The sequence below is a fragment of the Notolepis coatsorum genome (genome assembly GCF_963971535.1).
Source record: "Notolepis coatsorum genome assembly, chromosome: 7".
Taxonomy (NCBI): Eukaryota; Metazoa; Chordata; class Actinopteri; order Aulopiformes; family Paralepididae; genus Notolepis; species Notolepis coatsorum.
This window is the reverse complement of record NC_140171.1, coordinates 107,008,582-107,021,944: the sequence shown is the minus strand read 5'-3', so window position 1 is coordinate 107,021,944 and position 13,363 is coordinate 107,008,582.

The following is a 13,363-nucleotide window of genomic DNA, read 5'->3' as shown; positions in this document are numbered from 1 at the left end:
CGGCCTACCATCGGTATTGAGACATTGTGTATATTAATATTTGAATAGTCATATTTGGCACTATATCGTCGAGTTGGACGTAGTCTATTAAGCTAATAATAGTCTGTTAATATATAGTGCTTCGTGCGGTGAGAATACTACCGTGGTCAGCACCCCATCGTTTCGGGCAGAAAACTGGCTGCTTATCTAGGATGATCGACCCCATGTGAGATTGCACCCGAGGAGCCCCAGAGCCGACGAGCGAGTGGACCTGTATACCGGATTATTCTACCGACGACAGCCCGCCTTCCCAGGCACGGATTATGCTTTGTATACGTTGATTATTCCATGGATAAAGACCCCCGACACTGCCATGTGTTGGAACCCCCCCCCCCTGGAGAGGACGCAAGGTGAGGAGACGCTCTGCAAGACGAGGTCGCTTCACGTCTCTCCTCCGTGGACCGGAGGACGCCGGCCCACAAAGAGTCCATCTGCTTTCATCTGCGGTCCAAGGATCGCCGGCGCATTGAACGGCACTACAGTGGGTTCACCTGGGATACCCTTGGCCGGATGAGGCAGCCGGACTCTACCCCCCCCCCCTTCCTACTCCTGTCGGCTTACAAGCGACCGGATTAACCCCCCCTAGTGTATCCAGTCTATAATCATTAAAGTATCATTGCTGTTATTCCTTAACTATTCCAGGTCGTATATGTACCACCTGCGCCTTCAGAGATTGGACATTCTCTATTGATATACCGACGAATACTCTTGCCATAAAAGTGCATACTAATTCCCATTCATAAATGTGATTGATTTGATTAAGTGCTTGCTCTACACACCATCGCTGTGTAGAAATAAAGACCTATTTCTAATTCGTACATTTGTGTTGGATCCGTTTCATCTACGTGACAGTGTTCATCATAATATATTTATGCCGAGTACTGGGTGGCCGAATATTAAGTACAAAGGTAGTGGTAGTAAGTATCATATCTAGTAATACAGTCAGGGAATTGTACCCCTCAGTTACAGTAGTGTATAGCATAGCAAAAGTATACCGTTACCTTATATTTATGTAAAGTAAGGCAATTGAAATATAACAGAACTTTAAACTACGTTAATGTTGGACTAACAATTCGTTTTGCAGGGCTGCAAGTTACTTAGGCTACAAAGTTTACGTTGAAGTCAGTGCCATTAGTACACAATAATTATTATATACACAATCCCTTGCGGCATCATATTGTTAATTTTGTTGTCATATTCTCCTATATTTATATTAATTTGTAGTTATTCAAGTGTTAGTTATGCTAACGTAATGTTACTTACTTTCGATTGTTTTCGCGCATCCCTCACAGTCTCATGCACAGAGACCAAGCTGCAATACTCCAACCAATTCAGCCATTGGGTGGGTGGCGCTGCTGAGCGGCCCTCACAGCGCCGGCCCTGAGAGCGTTGCTCTCCGGCTGTGCAGCTGGACCCTTCTCAAATAAGCACAAAAAAGACATCACTCGCCACTTAGAGAAATCAAAAGCTTGTATTTAACAACCTCAAAAACTTTCGAAACACGCTTTATATTAACTTAATAAATAAACAAAAACGAAAAATCTACTTATGTCAACGAAAATGTCCAGTAGGACTAAATAACAGATATAAATCTATGTTACACGCGAGCAGCGTCTGATGGCTGAATCTGTCAGACGGCACTGGAGTAGATACACAGTACTACTGTTACATCCAGAACACACACACACATACACAATTACACAATTACACATGTTGCACCATCTATCTACACCCTCACACAACTCTGTCGCTTTTTCGGGAGTAGCAGGGAACATCGGACCCTTTTTTAGTCGTGAAGTGTACATTTGTGAACACTACCGTAATAACAGAGAAATGAAGCAAGCTGACATGGTCGGCCCTCACACAACTCGTCGCTTTTTCGGGAGTGGGTAGCGGGAGCAGGGATTATAGAACCCGGGGAACATAGGACCCTTTTTATCGCGGGCGGGGAACATAGAACCCGGGGAACATAGGACCCAGGGAACATAGACATGCTCCCCAGTGCTAACAAGCCCTCATGCTGCAGGTAGCAGTACCTGCTGTATGAGAGCTTCTGTTATCACTGCTACCTGAGGGCTTGTGTTAGCACTGCGTCTGCTGTCTGAGGGCTTCTGTTAGCACTGCTACCTGAGGGCTTGTGTTAGCACTGCTACCTGCTATCTGAGGGCTTGTGTTAGCACTGCTACCTGCTGTCTGAGGGCTTGTGTTAGCACTGCTACCTGCTGTATGAGGGGTTCTGTTAGCACTGCTACCTGAGGGCTTGTGTTAGCACTGCTACCTGCTGTCTGAGGGGCCATGTCGACAGCCAGCTTTTTATGAGTTGCCAGCTCCTTTCTGTCATTCATTTCTATGCTAAAGACGCGACAGGCGCGGCCCTTTTCCCAGCGCCGCGCCTCGCGTTTTAGCGCTCTCGGCGGCTAGCGTTTTTGGGCGGAGCGCGCCCAGCGCATAAAGTTGAAAATAGTTCAACTTTTAGAGAGGAGCGGCGCTCATCAAGGTAACTTTTTTCGACGACCAATCAAAATCGAGCAAGTGGCGGAGCCGCGGGAGTCGCGAGACTCTCTGGAAACACTCTGAGCATGCATATTTTTTATTTTCAAAGCGGTCCGCCTTGAAGAAATTGTTGTCTGTGGACACGTTGACTAAGGGCTTCTGTTAGCATTGACCTGCTGTATGAGGGCTTCTGTTAGCACTGTGACCTGCTGTATGAGGGCTTCTGTTAGCACTGTGACCTGCTGTATGAGGGCTTCTGTTAGCACTGCTACCTGCTGTATGAGGGCTTCTGTTAGCACTGTGACCTGCTGTATGAGGGCTTCTGTTAGCACTGCTACCTGAGGGCTTCTGTTAGCACTGCTACCTGCTGCATGAGGGCTTCTGTTAGCACTGCTACCTGCTGTATGAGGCCTTGTTAGCACTGCTACCTGCTGCATGAGGCCTTGTTAGCACTGCTACCTGCTGCATGAGGGCTTGTTAGCATTGCTACCTGCTGTATGAGGCCTTGTTAGCACTGCTACCTGCTGCATGAGGGCTTGTTAGCACTGCTACCTGCTGCATCAGGGCTTCTGTTACTTTAGCACTGCTGTATGAGGGCTTGTGTTAGCACTGCTACCTGCTGCATGAGGGCTTCTGTTAGCACTGTCTGCTATATGAGCACTGCATGACATCACTGCTACCTACATGGCGTTTAATTTAGAAAATCAACACATCATTTTATTCCTACTTTATACATGACAAATAAAATCTGAAATGGTGAAGTGGCGAGTATAGGGGATATATGCAGAGCCACAGAGCCCAGGCGTGGACGGGTTTGAGGCGGGGCTTCGTGGCGTAGACAAGTATTAGTGGCCTGGACAAGTATGTGTTGGAGTGCGCAATGTGTGTGCGCATGCGTGTGGACTGGAGTATGTGAGAGTATAAAGAGTCAATTTTTTCCTAACTCTTTCTCACAGTGTGGTGTGCGCGCACTGCGCCGGCAGAACAAGTTCTCTTCTCTGTATTGGTACTAAATACCCGTATGTCCCTATGTCGATATGACCCTGATGTAAACAAGACAAACGTTTTTCTATGGTCTGCATCCCTTTAACAATTGTGTGTATTGAGCCGTACTGTATTGTAGCCTACCCATTCTGCAATCTTGTTAAAATAAAGTTTTCATTCACACTCAAAATCTGTGTTAATTTTTTATTTTGCATACTAATGTTCTGTGTCTTGAGTCGTACTTGTATTGAAAAACTGATTTTATATGTCTGAGGAGAAGACTGGTACTCATCATCTTCGTCTCCACAAAAAGAAAAATGACATGTGAACAGGGGCGTACCTGACGCCGGGGACATCGGAAAGTGTCCCCCCCACGTTTTACCGTCCAAAGAGCTGAGTCTGACTACCTGTCCTATTATTATGCAAAGAGCAGTAGATGGGGGTTGCATTCTTGCCCTGCATGGGCCAAGTACCCACTCGCTAAAGTACTTGTCTTTGCATAATAATAGCTCGGGTCGTCAGCCGAGGTGTGTGTTAAAATACGTCAAACATATTGTTTACACTGTCTTTCTTCTATAACCCTCCCAAATCATATTCAGAAAGTATCACAGAGACTTCTATTGACCAAGGAATTAGTTATTATTTCGCGGTTTATTCACATAACGTTATATTGTTTACACTGTCTTTCTTCTATTATAACCCTCCCAAATCATATTCAGAAAGTATCACAGAGACTTCTATTGACCAAGGAATTAGTTATTATTTCGCGGTTTATTCACATAACGTTATATTGTTTACACTGTCTTTCTTCTATTATAACCCTCCCAAATCATATTCAGAAAGGCACACACAACATATTCCAGTTAACGGTATATTTTTTTAATGATTCGTTATGGCGTAATCAATACTTCCATGCGTATAAATTGCGTTCGCGACCTCCGTGTTTTGGGGGTAGTCATCAGAAACCTCGGATCCGGGATTCGCTCCCATCCGTCGGGCAAGACCTGTGGGTTTTCAGCCTCTCTCTCTGGAGCTTAACGGAGTTTCTGGAGGAGCTTGTCGCGGCTCATGCGCATGCGCACGCTCAACCAATCAGAGAGGGGCTTCGCTCAACCAATCAGAGAGGGGTCTGCAGAAATAGAGTTCAACCAATCAGAGAGGGGTCTGCAGAAATGCGGCTACGAAATGTAGAGACGCAGAGGGGGGTGGCCCCCCCTAACCCCCCCCCCCCCCCCCATCGACGTCACTCGCCACGCCCCCAAATCTGTCCCCGGCACACATTGAGAGAGAGTTACGCCACTGCATGTGAAGTATGTTGTGTGCCAGGTTCAAACAGTGCTGGATATGTACAGTTTATTCCTACTCCTATCCAAGCTCCGGGAGGGTCATCAAAGAGAAGTCGCCTATTCTCAGTCCTTGCCCCACAATGGTGGAATGAACTACCCACCCCAGTTAGGACAGCCGAAACCCGTCCAATCTTTCGCTGTCGACTAAAGACGCACTTCTTCAACCATTATCTGAATAAAAAATAAAAAATCTAACCCTAACTAACCTTACTGTCATGCACTTGTCCTAATAAACTAACCTACACTGTAGCACTCAACACTTTATGAACATTGTTACTCAGCTGATAGAGTTGTGCCCTTCCTGATGACTTGTCATACAGAACTTGTAAGTCGCTTTGGATAAAAGCGTCAGCTAAATGACTAAATGTAAATGTAAATGTATCCCCCTCAAATGTATATACTCTATTATTTACTATATTTTTGTATCACAAACAGTGCTGTATATTTGTAGATCTGGTATGTCATAAATGTCTAGATGTAACATTACTGTCTATGTAAACGAGACGAAAGATGTAACATTACTGTCTATGTAAACGAGACGTAAGTTAAGTTGAAAATGGGGGACCCTGATGTAAACGAGACGAAAGTTAAGTTGTGTATGTGTGTCGTAAACGAGAGAGGGAGCGAGAGAGAGAGCCCCCCCCCCCCCCCCCCCCTCATCCGCATGCGCGCAGTAGTGCAAATACTTGTCCAGGCCGCGTGTAGCTTTATGCCAAGCAAGCAGTGCAAAAATTTACCGTAGTGGCGTGCAGTAATGCGCCTTTCATTTTCCGCCGCCCAGCGCCCAGGTCGAGCGGAAATAGGCTGTCTATTGCCATTCTCTTTGACAAACTCTAACCTTAACCAGCTCCTTAACAGCGCCTAAACTTAACCGTTCTAACCTTAACCAACTCCGAAACAATGCCTAACCTTAACCTTAACCTTAACCATGCCTAACCTTAACCATAGAAATTATATTGCCATTCTCTTTGACAAACTCTAACCTTAACCAGCTCCTTAACAGCGCCTAAACTTAACCGTTCTAACCTTAACCAACTCCGAAACAATGCCTAACCTTAACCTTAACCTTAACCATGCCTAACCTTAACCGGCGAAAGAATACACGTTAAAAAAAAATCACGTTAAAAAATATTTTCGATGGGATTCGAACTCGCCAGCAAACGAGCCATAGGATCCACAGCCATGTGGCCTTGCCAATTGAGCTATTTCTAGATACTGAATAAGGGGCGGTGACTTATATTGAGCTCCGCTCGTGTCGAACCAAGGCGGGATCTCATGCGCATGCGCGGGCACCTCGCGCGAGCACGCCGGCGCACGCACGCACCTGAGCGAGCACGCCGCCGCCGGTGCACGCACGGTAGCATTTGTCTGAAAAGAAGGGCGCTTTACCGCACTAGCGTGCGGTGACGAATGCGGAAGCATTTTTGCACTGCTTGCTTGGCATTAAGGAAAACGCGTCCAGGCCACTAATTCTTGTCTACGCCACGAAGCCCCGCCTCAAACCCGTCCATGCCTGGGCTCTGTGGCTCTGCAGATATCCCCTATTGGAAGTGGCTGCTGTTGAGTTATTATCTAACACCACTAGAGGGCAGCACATGCACAGCTTCTTCACTTGAGGGACTAAAAAGGTAGGGTTTCTCAATGGGGCAGTACCACTCCACATGAGGCTTCAGAGAGAGAGAGAGATGGTGGGCACTGGGTGCAGACTTGTTGAAAGTGGGGTGCTGAGATGCTCAATGGAGGCGCTAGTCTATTTTATTTATCATTGTTTTAATATCAGGACAACAACTTGACTGGAACCAGAGAGGAGCCTACATGCAGTGAAGCACAATCAAAATCCAAAATCCCCCCGCGGAAACAGGGAGGAAGTGTCACTTCTAAAAAAAGAAAACATTTACTTTTTGTAATGTTTGATTTATACACACTTGGTAGTAAAAAGTTAAATGAGTAAAAAGTGAATCCAGAGAAAATGGGTTACTACTTACTTTCTACCCATTGTTAGAAGCCTTGTTTTGTCAGTATTTAGATGCAGGAAATTACATCCATCATTTAATTGCAGATAAACATGCCTTTAAAGTAATGGGGAGTGATCTGTATGATAACATGTACTATAGTGCTAATACTATATACATTTATATCATATACGTATATTCATATCTATTTGAATATACCTGCATACAGATAACTTAGCAGGCCAGGCCACCAGGAAAACCCCTGGTGCTCCCGATGGCTAGTCCTGGCCTGCTTATCCTTGGATACCGATGTGGTCTTTGTCAAGGGTGCTGATCTAATATAATAATAATACAGTCTTGTTTAAAGAATCTGATATTTTATTGACATGAATGCTGAAATCCCCTATAATTAATATGTCATCCGCATGACTTGCCAAGTCTGAAATCAAATTGGAGAAGTCCTTATGAGTAGAATTATCATGGGTCATTCGCTGGATCACCGGAGAGCATAGTTGCATCAGTTGTCACAAACTGATTTCACTATTAACTGTGATTATAAAACGTCATGGTTATTTAACTGTAAGCATTTCAGAAGCTTCTTTAAAAAAAATTATTTTAGCTAAGCTCGGCTATGACAATTTTTTATTCACTTTTAGCTTAAAACTAGGCCTACTTCTTCCTTTGCAGCACCAAATAAATAATGAGAAGAAAACAAAATAATTTTTTTTTAATATATTTCATTTGACATTTTTCAGAACAATATACAAACAAGACAAACAAACACACTGAGACAGTGAAAAAAAATAATACATTAAAAAAAGAAAAACACATTATTAACATTCAATATTACAGCTTTATGGTTGAGACGAGATATTGTGTTTGGGGTCCCACACAAGGGCACCATGAGAAACCAGACAGGCGAGTCAAGAACGGGTCCCATAGTTGAAAACTTTAGGTCTCATTCCCGAATATTTTCCAAAGAGTTCTCTTGGAAGACTTATCTTGGAACCAGGGGCGTTTTTAGGGTTAGAAAACATTGGGGGCTTCAGCCCAGGGGGGTGGAGGGGGGGGGGGTCACCCCCCCCCCCCCTTTTTTTTTTTTTTTGTAAGCACAGAAATACGCAATTTTAGATTAATTAGAGATGAATACTGAATAACTAGAATCATTAGAGGTTCTCAAAGTGAGGTCCAGGTCCATGAGAGGGATATGGGCAGTCCCTAGAAAATTCAAAGTTAACAGGACCAAATCATCAGTTTCTTATTTATTTATTTATTTAGCCAGATAAAACATTGATCTGGTCCAAGAAGCCCCAACAGGAGTACAAATATACATATATACACATATATATACATATAATATATATACATATACTGTACATACATACACATATACACCAATAACAAAATAAAAACACAGTTAATTGTAGATACACAATCAGGTTTAAGCACTATAAAAATGCAGCAGGTGAGTTCACCTGTCTTCAACCAAAATGGAAGGAGAGTGAAGTACTGTACACAGAGAACATGAAAATATACAATACATTCACCAAACACTACACAAGACAACCAATGATGCAGACTGATGAAAATATACATTTTCTCCCATTTTCCCAAATCAGTCAACATGGAGAATCACAACAAAAATTTATCTTGCCAGGTCCAGCTAGGCAAAGAGATAATGTCTAGTATTTTCTGTTTCTGTTTTTTTTTTTCAAAAAAAAATTGTGTTACTGTAATTTTAACCTGTACTGGATACAGTATTTTAGGTTTGTCTGATATTTGCTGAGCTTACAGTGTTATGCACATAGTAGCATGAAAACTGGGACATGTATTGTTGTGATTCTCCATGTTGAAATGTTGACTGATTTGGTTATATGGAGAGAAAATGTTATTTTTTTCATCAGTCTGCATCATTGATTTGGGTATATGTAGATAAATAAATTATATTTTCATCAGTCTACAGCATTGGTCTTGTGTAGTGTTTGGTGAATTTATTGTATATTTGCACATTATCTGCGTACTTCACTTACAGTACTCTAATCACTGAGAAGTAGAATTGCTAAATGTGTTTTAGGTTAAGCACAGCAGTGTGTGTAACTGGTTCAAACAGAATTAAGTCATTATGTAACGTGTGTTTCATATGGTAACAAAATTAGTGTATGGTTTTGACAAGTGTTTAATTTAGCAAAGGATCTGAGGTGTTCTGATAATTGTGTGTGTGGTTGTGCTAATTGTGTGTTTTGAAACACCGGGCCCCGTTTTCAAAATCATGCTTAGGCAATCGAAAAAAAAACTATTGTGTGTTTCATTATATACATATGTTTCAGTCTTCTCATTAAAAAAAGATTCGATTTTTGGGTCTTTTCCTGCCTTTGGTCCGCTTTGCATTCACATCACAAATGAACCGCAGCAGGGTTCACTTGCAAGAGTGAATGAGCTTTCACACCACCCCAAACCAACCGGACTATCCGAGGTTCGATTAAAGCTTATTATAGGACACTGGACATGGGTATGGATGGCTCCAGGTGCTGCTGCGTTAAAGTGCACATCTTCAATATCTGTACTATTTAAAAGCACAGTGCAGGACACACTCAAAGGTTATCGCACATCAGAGATGGCAGTGGACATGTATGACAGGACAAAGGCCATATGTAATGGCCTTTGGATTGAGGAACATACTACCAGCCAAAGGAGGAAGCAGAAAAGGATGGAGGAGTATGTAGTTGAGTCATCTTGTGGCACAAGCTCAGACCTCAGCTCAGGAGATCAGCTGAGACAGAGACTGTTCTATCCAGTCGTCGACAGAATGCTGCAAGAGCTTGAGAGCAGGTTCTCATGAGTTGGATAACAATTTATGAGAGGCATACAGGCATGTTATCCAGCCTCAGACCAGTTTCTCTCAGTGGAATTGCTGCAACCCCTCGCCACACATTACAATATCCAACTATTGCCAGAGGAGATCACAGTTGCAAAGTGTTTCCTGGTCAGGACAGGCAGAGATGCAGTCCCTACTATCCAAAGTGTCTTTTCCCTCCTGGATGATAATAATAATAATAATGCATTTGATTTATAAGGCGCCTTTCAGGACACTAAAAAAAAAGTCCACAAATCGGTGAATGAAAGAATTATAGGATCAAATGAAAACTACTTACTAAATTTTTTTTAAAGTACTAAAAACCAAAAAAAAATACCAAACACTAACAAACATTCAGCACAGACAATGGGGATGCTGACATAAAAAAAAAAAAAAAAGTAAAAAAAAAAAAATGTAAACAATTTTTTTTTTTTTTTTTAGATCCGGGGCTAGGAGAAAAACATCCGGGGCTAAAGCCCCGGAAGCCCAGGGCTAACGACGCCACTGCTTGGAACCGACTGAGACAGAATCTACGACAAGTTCACTCTGAGTCCCCAACGTGTGGGGAAGATGTCTTAAGTGACTCAAACTGTCTCAGCTAGTCAGCTGAGATGCCGCAATGAGGAATTTCACCGCTCTGAAACATGAACGCACGTTCCCGTCTGAAGCTCCTTATAAGGCAGCCAATAGGGAAGTGTGCAGATGAAATCGCAAAAAGTCAATAGTTAGACACACCTGTCCAGCTCATTAGAATGCAACTGACGATGCAGCCGTGTGAAAATGGTTGCCGATATGCGGAAGCGCTTTGCAACCGATCAAAATGAGATTAGATGAATGTATTGTGCACATGCCGCAGCGCTCGCGCGCAGTACTGTATAGCCTATGCGCGTAATGAATGAACACAGTGGCTTATATTATTCTAATCATGACTTGTTTTATTAGGAGAGCAGCAAATATACTGCACTGCCCGCCCTGTAGACCGTAGTACAGTCCACCATGCAGTCCGCTGGTACGCCCGACTCTGGCGGCCTTAATATGTGTACTGTACTTACTGTACGTAGGTAGGCAGAGCATATATAGTATCTACTAAATCCTAATGAAACAAGTAATTAGAATAATATAAGCCTATATACTGTTCATTCATTAGACACGTAGGCTATACTGGCGCTCACAAGACTTATGGAATATTAATGCAGTCTATTTTCGAGCGATTATCTTTAGTTCTTATTTATTTATTTATCCACTGTCATTTCAGTGTTGGTGTATAGGCTATATAGTGTATTTCAATATCAGTTTAATTGATTAATGATATATTCGAAGGAATGCAGGTTTATCAAACAAAGGTCTGTCCCATTGTACCAATCAATGGGATATATTGCATGTTGACCTGCACTTTCAAATGTATAATTAATCATTAAAACAGATATGTAACAAATAAGAAATACAAATTCTACAGAAGGCATTAAATAATTATTATTTTCAATCATTTCACAATAATTGCATAATTGTGTTTGAATATCTGAGTAATTAAAGTAATTATACATTTGTCCAAAATAGCTGGTTCAGATATGGTTAATCCAGCTGCCCTGTGATCAGATGAATCCATATTATTTATTTTTCCGACATCAAATGCGTAATTTCTTATCATACAAATATTGTATTATTTATTTTAATTATGATTAAGTAATTAATTCCAAGGAGGCCTGTAGCGTTGACATGAAGGAATCACTATGAGAACATAGTCTGTCAAGTTAATAAAATTTTCAATCAGTCAATCAATCATAACTTGTGTGCAAGTTTAAGTTTAAAAGTATGATGTCATAGTAGAACCGGCTAGAACATTAGCTCTGTCATCAACATTCTGGAACGTTCGTGATTCGTGATGATGTCATAGCTGAACATTCTAGAACCTCTCCCATCCCGCTATATAAGTGGAGGCTGCGGCACAAACAGTCTTTTCGGGTAGCAGCCACAAGAAGCCACAAGGAGCCACAAGAAGCCACAGTAGTACAAGCCATCATTCCTCTCATCACTTCAGTATTGACAAGCACTGTGCTGCGTTATCTCACCAGGCTTCAGTATTGATTGATTGAAAACTTTATTAACAGATTGCAGAATGGGTACTACAATACAGTACAGCTCAATACTAACAACTGCTAAGAGGATGAAGACCAGAAAAAGACTTTCGTCTTGTTTAGGGTCCTCCATTTTCAAGCCTCCAATTCAAAAAGATATGCTTACGTGTCCTTTTACAGAACAGGAGAATCGGCTCACAGTTTAATCAGATACTTCATTATGTTCTACCGAGGAATGAATTGCAAACCGTACATCATATCAAAGGTTATGAGTTCCATACACCAATGACATGTCCCTACATCAGGAACCTAGCCTGATTAATGTTAGAAAGAGGTTCATACAGGAATAGGGATATCTATACTGAGGATAAAGCAGTAGACCAGTTCCAAGATCGGATGGCAATATTTCGGCAACATATCTTCAACATGGCAATACAGGGCATACAGGGAGCTGAGGGAGAAACTTGCGGACAACAAATGCCCCATTCATGTTGACTTCAGTGAGAATTATGGCTGCAAGTACACTAATGAAGTTCAGTCTGTCCACTTTGGGGGATCCCATCAGCAAGCCACCCTCCACACTGTTGTTCTGTACACATCCTCCCAGTCCCCTCTGAGCTTTTGTTCCATCTCCCCTTCTCGGAGGCATGACCCATTGGCCATCTGGGCCCACCTGTACCTGGTGCTGGATTTGACCTTTTGTTTAGTGCTTGAGGCTCTTCAATCAGACACAGTACCTGACTGTCAACATACCAGCTGAGATCTCTGCAAGGCCAAGGCCAAGGCCAGAAGAATTTGTTGACACCATTTTGATGCCCGGTGTCAAACTCAGGGCCACATCAGCATTATGGTTGCCCTCAAAGGGCCAAAGACTGTATAAATGTTAATGTAATGTAAAATAAATGTAGCTACTCATTTACATATTGTTAAACATGTTGTTTCTGTATTTATTACTTATTCAAGTTATACATATTGCATATGCATTTGCATAGATGTAAAAATATATGTTAGCTTATGTTATTTTAACAAATAATTTTTGTTTATCAGAACCCCATATTACTCCATCAATCAATGATCAAACCATTCAAGTAAATAACAAAGAAGAATATCATCAAATACAAGCTATGACATTAAGTTTGTTCAAAACCTTTTTGTCACAGTCAAGAGGGGCAGAACTAACAACTGTGAGCTGCAAAGAACACGTGGGACAGATGTAGCAGATGTTACAAAAACAAATGGCTGCACAAAACCTTGCAGAGGCCATACATCCAACTAATGGAAGATAGTTTAATTAACTTTAATTAACAGATTGCAGAATGGGTACAGTACAGTACAGCTCAATACACACAATTGTTAAGGGGATGCAGACCAGAGAAAGACTTTCGACTTGTTTACATCAGGGTCCCCCATTTTCAATTCGTAATGAAATTGCTATTATGTGTCTGCATGAACACACAACTGTAACTGTACTCAAAAATAACAAAATAAGGGTTGTCTCAGTTCACAACTATATTGGTCAAGTTTTGGGTGGGACTTGTTTGCGTCCCTACAGCTTCTTATTCAATTGAGCGAGATGCTCGGTTATGTCACACAGCCAGTTTGCATCTGACAGTTCAGACA